Source organism: Athene cunicularia (assembly GCF_003259725.1).
Source record: "Athene cunicularia isolate RWA chromosome 1 unlocalized genomic scaffold, athCun1 chr1_part1, whole genome shotgun sequence".
NCBI lineage: Eukaryota > Metazoa > Chordata > Aves > Strigiformes > Strigidae > Athene > Athene cunicularia.
In genome coordinates this window covers 49,610,554-49,632,964 of record NW_020799091.1, presented here as the reverse complement: position 1 = coordinate 49,632,964, position 22,411 = coordinate 49,610,554, and positions in this window count along the sequence as shown.

Here is a 22,411-nt window from a genome sequence, read left to right as displayed (position 1 = left end):
ACTGATCTCTAATAAGGATAATACTTTGAGATTTTATAGGAAAAAGTAACTTTATATTTTTTAATGACTTAAAGGCCCTATGAATACAAATGCATTTTCTGAAACAACTTGAGCAAATTTACACTATGGATGTAACAAACAGTTATACAGTACTAGTAAATATTATACAATTATTTGCTGTCTTCTGCTTCTTTTTTTTTTTTTTTTTTTTTTTTTTTTTTTTTTTTTTGTGAAAGAATGGATCAGTAACATTATTTCACAAAAACAGTGTTCCTAATGGTCTCTTTGGTAGTTATTATGCAAGAAAGGCATGCTATTTTTATGAGTGTATGAGAAGCTTGCAAGTGGCTTTAATGACAGCTGACTATATATCTATGATCTTGTGATGCCCTCATGCTGTCATTGCTGGCACTGCTTTACAATTCCCCAGAATTACCATAATAGTCATTCATGCTTAGTATTCCTAGAGATATTTGTTCAGTGTGCAACTTATATTACTTTTCATCCAGGCTTTTTATATCTATGGTGTTTTGAAAGGGCTTGGGGAGTCTCTTAATGGACTTCATGATCATGTCATACTGGGTAAATCCTAGGCAAATATTATTTTGGATGTATCTTTTATATTTATTAAGAGGATATTACATTACATGTAATGGTTGATGCTTATCTCAGTCTGACAGATTTCTTTGTTTCAGAGTTCTCTGGAGAAAAGAGGATGGTACTAGTAATGTCTGCATAAATTTACTAAAAATGTAATATTTTTTTATATTGTTTTTCTGGTTAGAATTTTTCTGAACTGAATGAGATGCATTGCAAACCACTTTACCACAAGTGTAATAACATGAGCACTCTCTTCTCAGCTGCCTCTCTGAGAACAGATTTAAATATTGGATTGTAAAATTATTCCTTTAGCATTACTATTTTCTTTTTATTTCCGATACACTTTTTTCCTACAGTAAGAAGCAATATCCTCAGAAAAGGATACTGCATTAAAAAAATAGCTAGCCAACATGCAAGATTTTTTTTTTTTTCCCAATCTGACATAGTCAGAAGAACCCAGTAACTTTTTGGTAACAGAGGTTCTCAAAGTACTATCCTGCCATAGTTATTTCACTTTGGTGTTGTATAATTAATCTATCATGCACTGTATGATTATATGAGATGTAAAAAAAATCCCAAATATATTTTTATTGGTAAAAAAAATCCCAAATATATTTTTATTGTTTATTTAGAGTTCATTCTGTAGCTCTCATGTCTGTAATGGATAGTCATTCCTCATTAAGTACACTGATTTCAGCAGAATTACCTGCATAAAGAGGGCTGATGGACAAAATTTTAAATATTGTATGCTGGATTTTAAGTGTTGATGTATCTTCTTCCTCTCTTACTGACTTTCAGTCAAATGTCTATATTCCTTTTCCCATTAGAAGCATTCAACTTGAACCTAGGAGCTTTCTATCATACAAGGAACCTATCATATTTAAAGAGGATATAGAGAAGTGTACATACACTATATGTATATAAATGTATTAGTATATTCATGTATGTATGTAGGTAAGTCTGTTATTTAACTGGCAAAGTTAAGTATTAAAAAAAAATCAAGAAATTTGTTTATAATTTACCTTGTAACCGGCCTCATTCTAGTACAAAGTCAGACTAGGCTTATTTTTGGGTATTTGTAGCTGTGACCATAACCAATTTTTAAAAAATATAAATATAACTATTAGAAAAAAAGATGTTTGTATCTCAACAAATCTGAACATACACAATTTCTTAATGTAAGTGGCTTTTAGTTTAACCTTTCAATTTAAATAACCATTACACCCCATTCCTCTAGTGCTAAAATAATGGTAAGTTTAGAGGAAATGAATATAATTAATACACTATGTTAAACTCTTTTGCTTTGTTTTAAACAATAACAGTTTACTAGAAATAGTATTTACTTAAATATTTGAGTTAAAATAGAAATACAATTAAATACAATTGAATCTGAATAAAATAATTGGAGAATACATCAAAAAATATGAAAAAAATCCTTAATCAAAAAAGCAATACCAATAGTATGGGAAGAGTGTATAAGAGAGAAAGTATATGTAGTAGTTCCTATAAACTCTTCCCTTAATTCAGTGTCACATATACAATGCACTTTAGCAAGTGTTACATCCCGCTCAGGTGAGGGGGACAAGTGACTCAGATCCACAAAGTGGGACTGAGAGGACTGGCTAAAAAATTAACTTCCTTCCACCAACCTGTGGTTTCCTCTTGTGAGGATTGTAACACAGGATTTTGCTTTGCCTGTTCTATGTCTGCAGGGAGTCTTTTATCTAAGAAGTTATTTGCAGTTTTTATTTGTTCAGTTTGTGTTTGCTGGCTAGTGCAAAGGGTCTGAATGGGGCAATCCCCAGTACAGTCTGCAGCCAATGGCTTGCAGTAAGATGACCTTACCTCAGCTGTGCAGATCAAAAGGAACTCAGACAACTGAGGAGTCACACTTGCTAAAGATGTAAAAATCTAAAGACAAACCTTCTTTTGTACCTATACCAAAAATATATGTCCATGTTGTATTTTAAGAAGGGACTTAGGAAAATCTTTAAGCTCAGCATCCAAACTATCTTGATAAAATCCCTGTCTTGGGCATATGTGTTAGTTGAGTTTTGGAGTAAGACATCAGGAAATATTGGGCCCACCTCTCACCATTATTTTCATAGTTAGGTATAGTTACAGTGTGAATCAGCCTTTATCATGACAGACATTTATTGCTTTTTACCTTTATCATCGTTTATCATCTTTAACATTTGTCATGAATGACATGATAAATGCCACTTATAGAGTCCTTCTGAAAAACCCTCATTTATGGGCTTTATCTACAAAGCCTGATATAGTCAACCTGAACTCAGGCATGAGTTCAACAGTGTGGTCATGTTGTACTTAGATTTTTAAGGCAGCATTATACAAGGACTTAGATCAGAGATTTCACAATTATTTAGTTTACTCCCTGGTGCTTAAATCTAGGGACACAATGGACTTTGCCTACTGATCTCAGCCCATATCAATCTGACTGAATATTTAACAGACTTAATCAATCTCTGTGTCTTCCAATATGAGTTTGACTATATCATGGTCACCCTTGTAATTAAATGTCTAGAATAGCTCTAGATTTGATAGAAGAGTCAGTGGAGGAAACAAGTACTTTCAGAGCAGACCTATTCGAATCCAAAGTCTACCAAAGGAGATAAAGGGCTCCATTCAATTGTCCCCATATGTGTATCCACTGTTTATTAAAACATCCTAGAACATCCTTACAGGTTGACAGATATTACACTGAGGTTTTGACTCAAAATCAGGAGTGCTGTACCAAGGTCTGGACTCCTGAGTATAAGAAAGACTTATTAAAAAAAGCGATACCTTTTCATCTTCTTCCTTTCCCATAATACACTTGTTACAGCTTTAAAAGTGCAAATTTCCATTTCAAATCAGGAAGAAAATTAGCCTATTCAGTAAAAACAACTGTTCAATTTACTCTGTGTTTTATATGGTAGTAGTCACTTGACATATCTATCAGATAAATCTCCAAATGTAAATGAGATAAACCTGGTTTATGAATGCATAAGGGATTTAAGCATCAAGCATTAGATCTGTAGTTCTGACAGGCTTCAATAGTTTTGTGGATAAATTTAGAGAACTGTATGACTTCATCTGTAGAAACACAGTTTCCCACCAAAATGTAGTCCAGCTTTTGGAAGTTTGGTGAATGTCAGTGACACCTGAATGCTGAACTAAGATGCTTAATTTGGTGCTTTGGTTTTGTGCTGGTTTAGGCCCTGCTGGGACCAGAGACCATGTTGCCGTTGTCCCTCCCCCACCCTCGGACCAGTCAGGGTTGGAAGCGAGGCACAAACCTCGGGGTTGAAATAAAGAAAAAATTAATACAACAGTGTAACAAATAACAATCTGAACAAAAACAATAGCAATAACAACAACAATAAACAGTAAACAAGACAAAAGATGTACAGAGAAATACTGCAAGGGACACAGCCAGCCCACCACACGTGCTTCCCGTGACAAAAGCCCACAGGAAACTGTTCCCACACTTGGTGCATGGACCTGACTTCAGCATGGGATTGAATAACCTGGCTGGAGCCCTCTCCCCACTGCTGAGGAAACTTAACCCTCTGCCAGTTGAACTAGGACAGGTTTCTATGCTCTTTTTCTGATTCTGTTACAGGATTTACAAAGTTTTCCTAGACTACAGGTACCCAAGTTCCAACTTCTGTTTGTAACACTGTCCTCTAGTTTATTTCTTCTTTTCTTTTTTTTTTTTTTTAACTAATAAGCCATTTTAGGATCTTTCTGTCAAGATGTCAGCAAACAAGTACTCCATTTCATCGTACTGTCTTTCAGAGCTGAATTTTATCTCTGGTTTCCATTTATATCTGAGAGTTTTATTCATGTTACTGAATGGAAACAAGCTTCAAAGAATTATATTTTTATGCCAAAATTAGGATATCTGATTGCATAAGACTTGATTTTACCATAAAGTGCTAACAGGGTAACAGTCAGCTTACAATTTTTCCTGATGTACAAATAAAAGCCTGAATTACATCTTCTTGAATGTATCTGATATTTATATTATAATTAAACTGTCTAGTGTTGGAATTAGAAGGAAAATCTCAGAAGAGGTAGCCAGAAGATATGTTTAAGATTCTCTGAGGAACCTTAAAAACTTCTGATCAAATACATTGGGTTTCCATGGCAAAGTTTTGGTAGTGAGGCTATAGGGGTGGCTTCTGTGAGAAGATACCAGAAGCTTCTCCCAAGTCTGATAGAGACAGTGCCAGCTGTACCCAAGACAGACCCTCTGCTGTCTAAAGCTGAGCCAGAGAGAGTGGTGATAACCTATTTAAGAATAGGAAAAAATGGTGCATAACAGCAGCTGTGAGAGAGGACTGAAAACATGAGAGAAACAAAGATGCAGATACCAAAGTCACTGAAGAAGGAGGGGGGTGAGAATGCCAGAGCAGAGATTCCACTGCAGTGGAATAAAGTGGGTGAAGACCATGGTGAGGCAGGTTGTTTCCCTGAAGCCCATGGAGGACCTCATGGTGGAGCAGGTGGATGTGCCCTGAAGGAAGCTGCTACCCCATGGAGAAACCATGCTGGAGTAGGCTCCTGGCAGGACCTGTGACCCTGTGGAGAGGAGTCCATGCAGGTTCAGGTCTTCCGGCAGGATCTCTGGCCCTGCAGGGGACCCACGCTGAAGCAGTCGGTTCCTGAAAGACTGCACCCTGTGAAAAGGACCCATGCTGGAGCAGTTCATGAAGAACTGCAGTGTGTGGGAAGGGCCCACACTGGAGAAGTTCATGAAAGACTGTATCCTGTAGGTGGGACCCCACACTGAAGCAGGGGAGGAGTGTGAGGAGGAAACAGTGTGATGAACTGATCACAAACACCATTCCCAGTCCCCCTGTATTGTTCAGGGAGAGGAGGTAGAGAAGTTGGGAGTGAAGTTGAGCCCAGGAAGAAGGAAGGGTTGGGGGGAGGTGTTTTTTTAAGATTTGGTCTTATTTCTCATTATCCTACTCTGATTTTATTGGCACGAAATTAATTTCCTTAAGCAAGTCTGTTTCGCCCGTGACAGTAATTGGTGAGTGATCTCTGTGTCCTTATCTTGACCCATAAGGCTTTTGTCATATTTTCTCTCCCCCTGTCCGGTTGAGAAGGGGGTATGACAGAGCAGATTGCTGCAAATCTGGCAGCCAGCCAAAGTTAACCCACCACAGCAAACCAGGACATGTTCGGGCAACATGTTAAGTGTATCCTTTCTTACTTACATTGTTAAGTACTCTTGCATTTCAAGTATTTTATCCTCTATAGAAATTATCTCCAGAAAGCCCAAAGAACATTGCTCTTTCAAAAATTCAGATTGACTCCAGCTGAAGACCATTCCAATTCTCTGGACAAATGTCTAAATGTTATATCACATTGATCAGATATTTGTAATGCTTTTCATGATATAGTCTCAGTATATAAAGAGAACATGGAATATTTTTAGGAGAAATGAATCTATTTTGTCTATGCTTTGACTAGATACAGTTTAATCTTCTCACACTTCCATTAGAGTAAAAGCTGCTGAGTGAAAATGGTAACCACAGCCTTGAGCATGAGCTAGTGGCATTGAAGGTGAGACAATTCATGCTACAAGTGAAGATTATAAAGTGAGATTTGGATAGCTACATTAGCATGGATTCAGCTTTGTTTAAAGCATGAACAGCTATACTAAGGAAATATATATCAAAATTTTAGAGGGTTAACCTCTTCCATCAGTTTTTCTGCTTCATATGAGGAAGTCTTCTATACCAGGACTGACATTAAATCAGTTCACCATTATTTATTTTTCCAGAAGGGGGTGAAATAAGTACTCGGAGCTAAGAAAATGTAATGAAAACTGTAAGCACGAGTTTATAGCACATATACTATTCTTCAGATCCTACAGATTGTAATAATGTACACAGCTTTCCATAAACAAATAGAGAATTGAATGAGGCATACCAATAAGATTTTAAGGTAAAACTTTAGGGTGATTATTAACAAGATATTGAAAGCTTAGCTTCAGTTCTGTCCATTCCACTAGTTAATTTTTCTTCCACTTTTAAGATTCTGGAAATTTTCATTGTGATATGTTTCTTGCAGAACTATGCTCACTGTATGTTACAATGCATACTTTGCATACTGTCTTCAGGAAGCATACAGTAAGCTACTATGCCTTCCTTGCACGATGTTTTCAGAAACGCATTATTCTTGTACCACAAGACCTTCAAAAGCAATCCATTCTTAAGAAAACTGGTTGAATAGTTCTAATGTTCTGAATAGTGAAAGCCCCTGTGAATGAAATCTTGTGGGATAAAAGATAGTATAAAAATTCAGAATATATTAGTTGTTCTATCATTCACATAATTAAACATTTATTTTTCTGTGCATGCTATTGCCATTTAAATGTCAAAAAGTATTATTTTTTTCCCAGATAGCATTACCATTTTTAAAATTTAATTTGATTATGCAAACCCATAAGAATATTATTCATAGACAGATTTGGACCATCTTTTTGATTTTAAAATTATAGTCAACCATGCCATCAACAGATAAAAGGCCTCTAGATATCTCTTGGAAGTTCTGTGTAACTGTAATCCTAGCTGACATTTGACAGATTCTCTGTCAGATTTTAATGTTTTATCTTTCTCTTCTGAGGTTATTTTTAAAGTGTGGCTATGAAATCTCTGTGTATAAAAAGCTTATTTATAACTGGCATGTTGCCACAACAACATATGGAGGTGCATAACACACTGCAATATTCCACAAATGTGAAGTACTTACTATAAGAAGTCTTATTACACATATGATTTAACAATGTTCTGCTTTTCACAAGGTTAGAGTCCATTTCAGGTCTCTATATAAAAAGTATAAACTATTATTATCTAAATTAATTACAGTATGAATATTATATTTCTTTACAAGTTTGAACATGATCTCTATTGAGATTTCTGTGAATATGGTATGCATATATAGAGAAATATACCTAAATATTATCGATACATTTGTGTACCAGATAGAAATTGTCTATCTACCTCCCTAGGCTGTGTTACCTTGAAGACATTAACATTAATTAGATCCCTTTCTGTTTCATTTGAAAGTTTCCCAGGCATGTTTAGAAATTCTTTATCTAAGGTGACAGACATCTTCCTCTTTTTGGCAGTCCATTATATTAGAGATTTTGGTGGGTAAGCTTAGTTAATTTGTCACAGTGACACCAAATCATAATACTCATCTGAACTTTGAGAGACAAACTGTTAAACTCTGTGTAATAGTCTGCTACATAGAGCTTCCCCAGCTACCGTGAATCACAGTATTCTCCACTTTGCTGCTCTTGCAGAAGCCAAGACAAGTTGAACAGATTGGTATGCTGGGGAACGAAGACAGCATTCATCGACTATACACAAATACCAGTGTATTGGTATTTGGTGCAGATTCCCAGGTGTTGGCAGAGGTGGGGCTGAAGGAGGAGGCTTCTGTGAGGAGAGGGAAGGCCTGCCTCATGCTGAACACAGATGGTTCCAGCAGACAGTGGACCCACTGCAGAACACAGCTGAGCCCAGAAGACAAGATGGTAGCACCTTGGGGAAAATGTATTTGAGAAAGGGCAAATACTGCAGGGCTGTCAGGAGTGCACTGATGGGATGTGGGCAGATAAAAGGAGTTTGGAATGAAGGAGTAAAGTTGAGCCCAGGAAAAGGAGGGGGAAAATGTGTTGTTTTAATCTTTTGTCTTTGTTTCTCACGACAAAAATTTATTTTAATTTGAAATAATTTTTTTTTTTCTTCGATCAAGTCTGGTTTGCCCCTGACAGCAACTAGTAAACAGTATCTCAATGATATGTGTTTTTTATCTCAAACCACAAACATTTCCAACTTATTTTCTTCCTGTGCCTGTTGACAAGTAAGAGAGTGGTTGGGTGGGCATCAGGCAACTAGCCAGGGTTAACCCTCCATGATCAGTGGAACAGATGTCTTCACTTAAACCAATGATTTTAGTCTCCCTTCACTCTTAGAGGAGACAATGAGCCCCTACAAGGTATTGAGATGTGTTTAATCTTCTTTTAACATTGGTTAGATAGATTGCTTCCTGAAAATGCCTTTTTTTTTGTGTGTGTTTGTTGACTAAAAGAAAGCTGATTTTGAATAACTCTGATTTTAGTTTCAGGCTCTTTTACATAAAGTGTGAAGCCTTATTTGCCCCATGAATAGCTCACATATTCTACTTCTGTATCAAAGACACATTACATGATTTGCAACAAGGCCATGTGGCCACAAATGCTGTTGGGAAAGAATGTAATCAAAGGCAGTCAAAGCTGACACCTCTAAGCTATCGCTGATTTCAGTCAAATATATAGTCCCAGACTTCGGCACCATATAAAAGCCCTGGTCCCTATGCTGGAGGCTCAGGGGCTTGTGCTCGAGATGGCTGTCACCCAGTGCTGCTGTGTGGCCTTGGATCGGGCTGTAGTGAAGGAAGCTTTGTGGGAAAAAGTTGTGAGAAGTAAAGATCTTGCTCCTCTTAGCTGCATTCAAGCTCAGGTGCTATCCTTGCCTGTGCTATGCCTGTGTCTGTCTATGTATTGTGTTGGTTGTGGTCCTGCTCTTGACTAATCTGTCTTCCTGGCTTGATCCTCAGACCTGCCTCATTGCTACGGACACTTTTGGCCACCCAGCCTTTTGGCTGAACAAGGTAACTGTCTCCAGACTTGCTGGGTGACTCTTGGTCAGGGTCTGTGGGACTGCATGGCTTGGTGAGGGCACTGTCCTTCCTTCCTTGGGCCACCCTCAGCTCATCTACCCTTGCAGATCAGCCCACACTTGCTGCCCCCTGATCCTGAGATGGGGATCTTCAGAAGCTGCTTACAAAGTGTTTTGATGTATATGTTGTGGTCTGTGCGAGTGTTCTGGAATGCACTTCATAGATAAAATCACAACTTCTATACATATAAATAAACAGCAGTCAGGGACAAATCCCCGTCTCAGAGGTCTGATGGCACATCAGGCTGGAGTCTGTACTGCTTAGTGGCAGCTCCCTCTATAGCAGAATTTTTTTTGGTCAAAGCTAGTTAAAAGAGAGTCAGGGAATAAATTAACAGTTAAGTGATGGAAATAATCAACAATACAAAGATTACTCTCTCTAGTCCTCTTATATTTAGCAGCAGAAGCATACATTTCCCTGAAACAAGGCAGACTGAAACCCGAACGCATGGAGGTTCTTAACATTTCCTACCTGTTTTCAAAATCCTCAGGGAAGGAGACCTATGCTTAATTACAGCTGTCCAGATTATGCTCTGGAGGCATAAAAATAGTAAATTCCTCTTATATCCATTATTATTTGTCATTGCAGGTGCATTGTTTGTATAGGGAATAATAATTGTGAAAGTCCCACTGTTTTGACTCTTTCTCTGAGCCAAATTAATTTCCTCTTCTCTTGTGCCATTGATGTAAATGAAATACCCTGCCTTGGCAGACTCTTGCTTTAGAAGCTAAGGCTTCACTGCTTTTAAGTCACTGTTACATTAGTGGCAGTTCGACAGAAACAGAAACAGAACCTAGTGCAATACCAAAGTTTTTGTTTCATATTTCAAATTATGTAAATTGTCAGACTCCAGTAAATAGCAAATGCCACTTGCATTACAATATCTTTCACTACAGTAAGCTCAACATTATAGAACGCTATTATAATCAAATAACTAGACTTGAATTTGGGAATAAAAGACTAATCAATAGTAAAATATTGTTAGAATATTGATGGAATAAGAAAATTAAATAATCATTCAGGCTTATGTGTTTGATACTACAAAAGTATTTCTTGAGCTGTTTTTTTCCAAACCGGAAGCACTGGAATTTAGTGCAATCTTGAAAAAAAATACAATCTGAAATAGGCAGTTATTATCATGACTTTGGTTTCATTTCTTCGTTGTGTATCTAATAAGATCCTTTTGTCACATACATTTCTTTAAGAAAATATTATTTCTAGATTAATTAAGAAACTTTTATTCCATCCACATTTAAGGTATATAAGAATTCCAGTGACCAGGGCAAATTTACTGAAGGTATAACAAGTGTCTTATTTATTTATTTTTTTTTTAAGATGTATGAGTTTCCTGCATCAACCTTTAAAAATAAATTAGTTACAAAATAAGTTCATTACATAATTATAGGTTACAATCTCCTCTTACTGGGTCTTTTTTTCAGCCATCTTTAGAGTAAGCACATACATTTTTCAAAGCATATATACACAGCATACATACATAGCATACAGCATGCACAGCAATTACTTGTTGAGTAATATTCATTGCAGATAATTAATATTGTATTAGGATAAATCTGAAAACTACTAGAATTACCAGTGTAAGCAATGCAAAGGTCTTTGTTGATCAGGCAGTTGTCACTAAGTTTGGGATGCATTGGTTGAATTGCTGACTTTTCACTCTCTACATTTTTAATTAAGGTTTTTAATCAAGGTCTTATAATTTTGCATCAGTATTTTTCTCCTAAGTCTGTAAGTTGCTATACGGTACTGTCTCAACAATTCCATTTTTGTTTATTGTCATTATTCTTATTTTACATGGCTTTAGTCTTCAAATGTTATTTTTGTTTGTTTGGGTTTTTTTGGTTGTGGGTTTTTTTTTGTTTTTTTTTTTGTTGTTGTTGTTTTTGTTTTTAAGTAAGACTGCACTGAGTTTGCACTGCACACAACCAGACAATCAGTCACAAGCAGTGGAATTTCTGGGGTCTTGGTTACAATATAGTAAAGAAATTTCTGACAATACAATTGTTTGACTGAAAACGTCAATTTTCCAAAGTTGTAACTTTTTATAACAGTGTATGAGCTTCAGTAAAACTTCTAACAATTCTTGAGCTGGAAATTCTGGTCAAAATCAGAGAAAAATAAATTATTTCTGTAGCAAATACTACAGTGGCATAAGGATCAAAATTGAAAATTACAGAAATATATAAATTGTATCTTTTTTGATTCAAAAGCGGGACATGTCCTTAGGTCCTCCATATCACATCTGCATGACACAGTCACAACATTTCTAGTTATTTTTTGATAATTCTGCATACCCCTGACATTATTATTTTCTTTCTGCCTCCAAAATGAAAGAAAATAGGACAGAGGGAATAAAAGTCCTGAGGTTTTATCTGTAATTAGCAAAGGATGAGAAGCTATTCTATATACAGAGCACTCAAATTAGATGCCTGCTTTGAGTAGCTCTTTGGAGGAATCCATCTTTCTGCATTGCCTGTATGAGAATCAATGCAGACCAGCCTTCTAATTTAGGTACATATATTTGGGATTCATGTGCCCTACTTTAGGTATCTGAAAGGCATACAAGTCTTAATTAGTCACTCTGGTCTCACTTTGTAATAACCTCCAAGGACAATTCACTGCATAGGAAAGGGCAGATGAGCTGGTCTCTAGAGATGCCAATACCTTTTTTCAAGCTATAGAAGGAGCTTTTAGTTATCAAACCATTATGACCTTAATTTGGTTACTCATGTAAAGGCTTCTATCCCACTGAGGACCTCTAGGGCATCTGGGACATCCATGTTGAGCTAAAAAATATCATATAGGAAACCCATTCTCTTCCAGACAACCAGCCAGAATAATAACCTGCTAAGCCTAAAATAGCAACAAGAATGTGTGTCATGTGTCTCATGTCCAGAATCTTGCCATTATAATTGAATGCTAATCCAAATTAAGACAGTTTAATTTAGCTTTTCATGTGTAAGTGTCTGGGTCTTTTGGAATCTCAGTTAGGTTAGAAATGTACCAGCATTCAAGGCTGATTATAGGATTTACTGCATAAAGGACAGAAATTATAGAAAATTTGATAGCAATCTTCTGTCCTTCCTGATGTGACGAACCCCAGCTGTTGCAGCACTGGATGAGCCCATCTTCACTGATCACCACGTGCTGCACAGAATTCCTGTCCATGGAGAGGTTCACCAGCACAAAGTTCTTGCTCACAATAGAGATTTATCAACTACTAATAGCATTATGTATCCAACGTGGACTTAGGTCTGAAGAATCTCTTGGACAACACACTCTAATATCCTAATCTAATTAATAAAAGTTCCTGAAGAAACACACAAAATATTTCCAGTGGACAATGCAGTATAAATATCATGGTTAAATTCACATTGAATACATGTACATTAACAACATATTGATTATATGTACTAGATAAACTTTGATTAAACAACAGTCACATAGTATCTGTGATACACTGTCATACTCCTGAATGGTCATGGGTAGTGTCTAAACATGAATTAAGTGTACAAATTTCCATTACAGGCACTAGACTTCTTTGACTCGATTCACTTGTCTAATGAGATATGGCAAGTGCCATATGAATCCTAAACTATCTTTGCTAGCCTCCAGCACCTTCTTCATGGAGGCATGGATCTCCCATCTGTTTTCTCAGATAATCTAAGCTACTTTAAATAGCACTAGAGGCCATTTTTAGTAAGCAGATCATGCTCAGAATCTGTGCAGCCTAGAAAGCAATTCATCACACCAACCACTATGAGTTAGGTTCAGTTGTAAAGCCATTGTTTCTGCCCTAGGATATCTGAGAAATACTCACCTGACTGATACAGGAACTACTAGATACCTGTGACATCCTGGAGCAGCTGGAAACTTGGAAGGATAACTAGGATATATCAAACACTGTGAGATGCCTTTTTTAGGCAAATTAATCAAACTTTATACATCTACTTTAGAATCATCAGAATCTTTAGTCTCAGCTACTTAATTTTCATTCACTGTATTGGGAACTATAGACACCTAAATCCCATAAAAAGACCTATATTGAGACACTTAATCTTAAGTGTCTGAAATGGGAACAGAATTCTTTCTTTCCCCTTAAAACTGAGTCTACTGTGTCTGGCTGAAATGGAGTTAATTTATCCACACAGCATCCCTCATAGTGCTGTGCTGTGTACTGATAGCTGGAAAGGTGTTGATAATGCACCAGTGTTTTGGCTACTGCTGAGCAGCGCTGGCACAGCATCAAGTTTGTCTCTCCAACATTCCACACTCACCATTAGGCTGGGGCAAGATCTTGGGAGGAGACATAGCCAGACGGCTGACCCAAACTCACCAGAGGGATATTCCTTACCATATGATGTTTGCTCAGCAATAAAAACTAAGAGAAAGGAGGAGGAGGGCCTGCATTCATTATTTTGATATTTGTCTTCTGGAGCAATTGTTACACATACTAAAGCACTGCTTCCTGGGAAGTGGCTGAATATTACCTGCTTATGGGAAGTAGAGAATAATGGTTTTGCTTTGCTTCTGCACATGACCTTTGTTTCTGCTTTATTAAATTGCCTTTATCTTCACCCACATGTTTTTTTTCCATCTTATTTTGACCCCGTGTTCTGCTGAGGAGGGGAGTGTTAGAGCAGCTCTGTGGGTACCTGGCATCCAGTCAACTTCAACCCACCACATTGAGTAAAATGAATCCCATACAAAGTCAAGTTTGTATATTAGGCAATGTGAATACCTCCTGCTGATTTCAGATCTCTCATTTTCAAGCTGTTCTATTTTATATGGAAAATTTTATAATCGTAACATTAGGAACCTGAACCTGATGAAACTACATTCAAAATAAATGGTCTACAACACTGCTGATTTATTATTTCAAGGGAGGAGGAATTTGAGGGTGGGGACACACATCCAAGTTTTTGTTCATCCTGGTACAGACAGAAAACAAATACTGAAAAGTTCACTAATTGTCTCTCATCTAATTCTAATCATAGCACAAATTAGTGGTATTACAGCCAAAAGATTGTTACTGACTTGTATCACTTCCTGGCTACACAACTGAAAGCTTTGTAAACTTCCTTCCACCCCATACTTTCTCCTCTGCTTTCCATTGTAGGTTAGCATCTCTGTGATGGGCTACAGAAAAGAACATGCACCTACAGCTAAAATTTCTGTGTAAAAGTCTACCATCTTCAAACTGTCATTGGAATTAGGCTCATACAAAAGATGCCTAATTTTGTGCCACACACAACCATGCACAGAAAGCTGTTCCTTTCAGTTGACTGATGCGGTGTTTTGCTGATTAAGGATACCAATTAAACTCACACACCAGAGTGAAAAGAGTAGGTGTATTTTACTGGTGATAACCAATGTAGCAGTGTAATACAGAAAACATGCAGTAAAAAAAGGCAGAATAGTGCACTTAAAGCAACAAACAGGAAAATACATGGTAATGCATCAAATCATTACTGCATGAGAGAGAGAACAGTGATTAAGAAAGCTCCATCACCACTTGCATACGTTCCCATCACCCAGACCCGCAGTGGCTGGGCAGCCCCGGTTACAGCGAGGGTTTGGAGAGCCTGTCCCGGCAAGGGGGAAATCCTACGCGGTGCCTCCACCCACAGGTGAGGCTTCCAAAGTCCCTGTGAGCGGGTCCAGCCTGATATATCAGAGATCAACAGGCCAGAATAGCTGGCACCTTTGTTTTGAGAGGAAAATTTCTGGTTTCATTCTCCTGCTGGAGGGGGAACCAAGGGAGTTTCTAACAAGGCCAGATACTTGGGTTCTCAGCCTTGCACACGGCTGAGAAAGGGAAGTTGGATACATTCTCTCCTCACTACTGATTATATTTTGTCTAAGCTGCATCTTTCACTAGTAAGTTTACATATTTTATTAATGATTACATACTAGTTAGGAGCTTCATCTTGGGGCCTGTTGTTCAGGCTGCACTATTTCAATGCTTTAGCACTTTTCACAACAGGAGAGGTGGGTTGTTATAACTTCATACAATACCTACTAGGATAATGGATATCAGTTATAAAATATACAGGGTTTATCTATAGGTCAACTCTGGCTTGGGCCTGTTGTCCAAGCCTTAGCACTTCATGCAGGAATGGTATTCTGTGGCAGAACGGTGGAGTGAAATGTTGGGTGTTATACCTTTGTACATCTTTACATCAAGACTTGTCAGAATTTGACTTCATGTTTTAATAAAACATTTATACACTTTGTGAATTTCAAATCACATCAGATTATGAGAGATCTTACACTTTATTAAAAGTATCTGTCTGCTTGTTTGATTCTTTTTTTTTTCCCCAAAGCAGTGCTCAGAAAAGTTTGATTGGGCATCCCTGCAGATTGAACTACTGTGGCCAGGAATACATTTCAGATGACTACTGAGAAAGAGAAAGAAGATAAAAGACAGCTTTAACTCTGTATGACTAAGTAATTTAACTGGAGAAAGAAGGTTGTTTTTTCCTTCCTACATTTTTATTTTATTAATTCTTTTCTTTTTTGTAAGAAATAACAACGTAATTTAAAATTCTTAACACTTCTAGAAGAAAAGGCTGGTAGCTGGCCTCCTGTTTTTCAATATAGAAGATCATCTAAGTCACTATAATGCAGCATTATATTCCTTCTGACTCACTCTCCTCATAGAAGGGCATGATCATTTTCTCTCTTTCAGTATACCAGACATTTATAATAATACAAACAATATTTTTTTTTCACTAAAATTATGCTACAAAATATTAGTTGAGACTGACTACATTATATAAGGGGAAAAATCTCCATAATTCACCCTTAAAAAGTGATTTTGTTTATATGTAGTGGATAGAGCTATTTCCCTGAATTTCGGAACAATTATTTATAAATAACTGTAACTACCATTTAATTTCACATGAAAACACAATAAAAGCCAGCTTTTAGAAACCATCTACATTTTTACTGTGTGATATTTACATCTTAATAAAAGATTTTAATGGTGCCTTGCTAATGTGCATTTTAGTAAATGAACTAGGGTTAGGCAGTCTCATATTTAAAATCATATGTTTTGAGATAAATGTATTATAGAAGAAAAACTGCTAGATATAAAAAAACCCCAGACATTAGGAGAACAAAATCAGCAGTTATTCAGAGCTGTCTAGTTATCCCCTAAAACACCTCAAAGATCATACAGAATGCGTTTTGGTATATATATACACATACAGGTATTTTATATATATATATATATATATTATGGTCCATCAAGTTTCAGTACTGCATCTTTGCTAGCAAACGTCTGTTCTAATTATTATGGTTCTCAATAAGACAAACTGTGTTCTGAAACTGTCAAGTATTCAGTTGGTCATTATCTTTTGACCTTACAGAACATATTCAGTAATTTAACTGTAGCTATATAACATCTTTACCACCACTTCTTCTTAAGACAGTTGCCATTGTCTTCAATGTGATTTTACATTAGTTTCTTATTTATTTAAATTTGTAACTGTTATCTACCAGTATTGTATTTTGTTAAAACAGTTTAAAATTGTCTTTCTTCCCCTTTCTGAAAAGCTAAGCATACCAGGTGTGATAGACATATTGATCTTTCAGCAGCTATGACATATTTTTAAAAATAAGAGCCAGTTGATTATTCACCTGTGCGTCAAATCTTCCTCTTCCATTTTTGACTCTTCAGAGCTGACAACTGCAGGAACAATATTTTAAACTGATTTCATCTTTCCAACATACATGACAATGTCACCTGTTTCACTCCACTCATCCGATGTGCTCTCTCATGGAACTTTATAAATTTAATGCTTTCTTAAAAAACTAAGATGAACTTCTTCTAATATATGTCCATCTTTATGGTAGACTTTAATAGAGAAACAGTTTGTTGACCAGTTACATTAAATATGAAACATGATTTCAGACAGGCTGTGCACTAAGTATCATCATAAATGACAGGAGACAGGGTTCACAGAGTATTTTTGAGAAGAAACAATGAGAAATGAGACAATACCTTCTATCTTTGTATACAAATGACTTGCTTGTGTTTGTGATGATCCTTATTTTTCATGATATGTATACTATACAGATTTTTGTTGTTGTTATTGTTTTTATACTCCATCCAGGTTAAACTTCAAGATAATTTTAAAATGGTTTCCTACTTTATTGCAGTACTGAAACTAAATATTCCACTAGAGAACATATATTCTTGGTGACTTCAAATACAGGTGGATAAAGCAAAAAAATAAAACCAGTGAGAGTTAACAAATGAGACTTCAGTAAAAAATTTCAGAAAAAAAAAATTCTCATTCCATATTAAGACTTCTGGAATCAGATATAATACTGTAATGGAACATTCTGAAAATAAGACATGATCGTTCAATAGATATCTTAGTGGTGAGAAAAGTAATGTTAAAAATTATTATGAAAACTGATGTGATAACAGTATGTTCCAATAAAGAAGAACACGCAGAATACTTATTTTAAGTCTTTTCTGGAAAGTTTTCATTCTGGCATTTCTAGTAAAGACATCAGTAAACTAAATATTTCACAGATATTTTGGGTATAATTAAGGAGAGACTTTTCATATGATCTCAGTAAAGTAATCACTACAAATAGGATTGCAGTGAAGAAATAATTGAGTGCTTTGCCAAGTGATTATTATGTCAATGGCAGTAGTGATAACTGCTATTGAGCCTATGGCAGAGTTAAGCCACAGGAGAGCTTGACATATGTGACAGCATGCCATTTAGAAGTACTGCCCAGATGTTATCCCTGGGGAAGATTTCATTCAGTTTTAGTGGTTTAAGGAAATGTTGAGAACTGCAGGTTACAAATTGAGCAGTCCCCAGCTGTGTTATATGCATTTGTGTCTGAGCCTATTACAGCTCTTTCATTTATGTTTGATAAAGCTGTGTTTGCTGTTGTTCTGTTGAAATCATCAAATATTCTCGGCATTGTGCAGTGATATTGCTAATTGAGAAAAATGCCATTGAATGTATTTTATTTTCATTTCAGCACATCACAGTAACAGTTACAGTGGAGATAGAGTTCGTGCCTCTGGCATATACTCACAATTCCTCCAACTTTCAAGCTTACTGTCATTTGATACACTCAAATCTGTATCATCATGATTTTAGATGTTACCCATAGGAACCAAAATTATGAGCAAACACTAGACACCCCCTCCTACCACCATGAATCTTGACAATGAGAAGGCTGTGATTCAAAAATTTCATGAGACATATTTAAAGCACCACAAACAACCCTCAGCTCTTAATCTAAATGCAGATATTGTTCAGTGACAAGAAGTGTCTAAAGGCACTGGTTTTGTCTAGGGTTGTATCAGGATGTGAGGTGGGAAAAAAAATATTTTAAAATACTTCTCTGAAAAAAAATAGAAGCACACCTAATTCACAATTAGACATTTCCCCTCTTAAAAAATAAAATAAAATAAAATAAAATAGGTTATTTTTTTTCCTACTTCTTAAGTGGATAAACCTGGGAATATAGCAGGTATTTATTGGTTCCTATCCTTTTATGACAGCCATTCCATTTTATTGGATACTGTGCTCGTAGTCTGAGGATTCAAAATCTCTGTGATAGCTCTTCAACCATACTATCATCTAATAACTTTCCTGGAAAGGAAAAACTTCTGGCTAAAATCTCACCATTTGCTCTCTGTTATTTAGAGGCAAGAAAGCTATCCCACATCTCTAATGTTATGAAAAGTGAGCATTCATACAGTTCCTGTATTTCACCATCAATAAGATGTTCACTCAAGACGTGTTTGCGAGTTTGGAGTGAAAATTAGGTTATTTTCCAGACTGATGTTAAGAATCATAGAATCATCTAGGTTGGAAAGGACCCTGGAGATCATCTAGTCCAACTGTTAGACTTCATTTAAGTAAGTTTATCTCATAGTACAAGTATAGCCCTGAGAGTTAGGTGTGCATCATGATAAGCAGCCATATCTGAACTATTCAAAGGAAAAGGAAGATACAGAGAAGGAAAAAAATAGTCCCAGTAGAAGAGAGAAGTAAGAATTAAGAAAAGGAACAAAACTACTGAAAGGTGAAGCAGCTCAAGTCTCTTTGGAAGAACCAGAAAAGTAGAAGAATAGAAAATTCATATACAAAATGGTATGTCAGGTTCCAAGAGTCAAGAACCTAGTAGCTTTTTTTTAGCAAAAGAATGAACTCATAGCTTCATCAGCTGGTTGGTTCGTTGGTTGGTTGGTTGGTTGGTTGGAGCATTTGCTGATGTGGGCAGTGTGCCAGGCGCACCCGCCGGGTGCGAGCAGAGCTCCTTGGCTGCTGAGGCGCAGCAGCTCGGCGCTGCCTTTGCTCTCGGGGCCTCGCGGCAGTTGGGGCCTTTGGCCAGCGGGAGCCGCTACTGACTGCAGGTCAGGTTGGGCCTGGGGATAAATGGAGTCCCCGGGGGGAGACATTGGGAGCTCGTCCCCTGGAGCAGCAGCTGCGGGCGAGGACTCTCCCCTGGGGTCAGGACGCTGCCCAAGGAAACTCCTCGAGGGGCCTTGGGTCGGGACGCTGCCCTGAGCAGGTCCTCGGGGGTGAGAGCCCTCGCTTGTCAGGTGGGTGACAGAGCGTTCTGGGCTGCTGTTAAATCCTACAGAGTTCTTTGGTCTGCGTTTTGGGTTGCTGTTAAACCCTTGGGAGTTGTTCTGTTCTGCTGTCACACACATTCAAACCTGTAATAAATGCAGAGCAAGTTGTGTTAATAATACATTTTTTTAGTTTTGGTAGATGGTTTTTCATTTGGGAGCCTTCGTAACGTGCAGTAATCTGTGAAACACTTCCGATCTGAGGGATAGTGGGACCAGCAAGTAAATGAGTGTGTTTATGTGCTAGTACAGTATTTACGTCACTGCTTGCCTTCCAGGTTTAAATTCTTCTTCACTCTGATCACAAATATCAACTTTTCAAAAAAGGCCCCAAGAGTAGCTAGAGAAGCCACAGTTAGGTTGCTAATAGCTGAATGGTGATTAGTCCACACTTAGGGAAAGTTATTTTATTTTTCTTTTCTATTTTCTTTCTCTCTTACAGTGAAAATACTAACATCGTTCAACTGTTATTGCATGAATTAACTTTTATGTTTTAATTTGGTGACAAGGCTGAGAAAACAAACACTGTAAGTTATTTGCCTAATCATGAAATCAGAATCAAACATAAGTATTCTCATTTTTTAAATACAAAGAATCTCTGCATTGTCACAGGGGTGCATCAGGTTTTGTTTTAATGAATACTTCTGCTGCAGAATTTCAACTTTCCATATCCATCTCAGTAAACATAATTTACATCATAAATAAAATTTCTGCCAACTCATAGATATCTTTTTCTTCCATATTTAAAATCAAGAATCTGGGTATTTCTGACATGTTGCTTAAAAATGGGTCTCACTCTATATATATAAATATAAAGCTGGGGTTAAATACATTTAATTTCATTTCAAAGAAAATTCAAAATAACAAAATGAAGTTTCATATTTTATTTATTCATAAAAATAGATTTTACAGTCTACTTTTCAGATTATTCAGATTTTTTAAATAATCTCAAAGTGAAATACTGTTTTTCAAATAAAAAAATGAAGGTACATTCACCAACCCTCCTTTTTTTTTTTTTTTAAAGTAATTTTAAAACCCCCACCTTTTTCTGATTATCAGCAACACTTCTTCCATGTTTATTATACCAAATATCAAAATGCTGTGTACCAAATATTACCAAATTACAAAATTTAACCAATTATTAGTTAAAAGATTCAATGTCCAAAACCCAAAAGGGTAGTAGATTAAAATCAACAAAGACAAAGATGCTGTGTAGGGTTTGTGTGTCTGGTGGGCCTTTTTGGTAGTGGGGAAGGGCATAACAGTGGCAGGCCCCTGTGAGAAGCTTCTTGAAGTTCTCCCAGCTCCAAGTCAGACCCATCTCTGTGCCAATACAGAGCCAATTAGCAACAGTTCTTATGCCTCAGTGATAACATATTTAGGAAGGGGAACCTGAGAGGAGGAGGAGTTGGAGTTTTGAGGAAGAGTTGCAAAGAGGACAGCTATGGAAACACTGAGGTCAGTGGAAGAAAGGAGGATAAAGGGGAGGAGGTACTCTGGTGCAGAATTTCACCCTGCAGCCCATGGTGAGAGGGCAGGTCACGCCTCTGCTGCCCATGGAGGTCCACAGTGGAGCAGATGACCAACTGCAACCCATGGAGGACCCCACACCAGAGCAGGTGGCTGTGCCCGAAGAAGGCTGGGACTATGTGGGAAGCCCCCACTGTTGTAGTTTTTCACTGGCAGGGCTGCAACATGCAGGAGGTACCCACGCTGGAGCATCTCAGGAAGCATGTATCCTGTGGGAAGGACTAACGTCAGCAAAAGTTTATGGAGGACTGTCTCCCATGAGAGAGACCCCATGCTGGAATATGGCAAGAAAAGAGAGGAGTCCTCCCCCTGAGGAGGAAGGAGCGGCAAACTGACCGTAACCCCATTCCTTGAGCCCTGTGGTGCTGAGAGGGAGTAGGTAGAGAAATCAGGAGCAAAACTGATCCTGGGAAGAAGGGAAGGGTGGGAGAAAGTGCTTTTAAGATGTGGTAATATTTCTCACTGTCCTACTCTGTTAAATGTTGTTGGTGGTAGTGTTTGAATTAAATAGATACTGCTTTTCTTCCCCTAAGAAATCTTTCTTTTGACCTTTTGTTTTATTTTCTCCTTCCCACTCCTGAGGGGGAAGGGGTGAGAAAGTGTCTGCTTGGTGCTCAGTTGCCCTGTGGGCTCAAACCACAGCAGATGGTCTTGGGAACAACCAAATAAATTAAAACTGTAGATGCTGTGCAATAGGAGGAAATGTAACTGTTCAAAATACACCACTGAACATTGTATTTGGTATATGTGTCAAGGTTTTTGTATTGCAGCAGGTGGGGTGCTGCAGGGGCAGCCTCTGTGAGAAAAGGCCAAGGCTGTCCCATGCTGGACACAGACAGTTCCAGTTGGCTCCAACAGGCCCACCGCAGGGCACAGCTGAGCCCCTCAGCCAAGGTG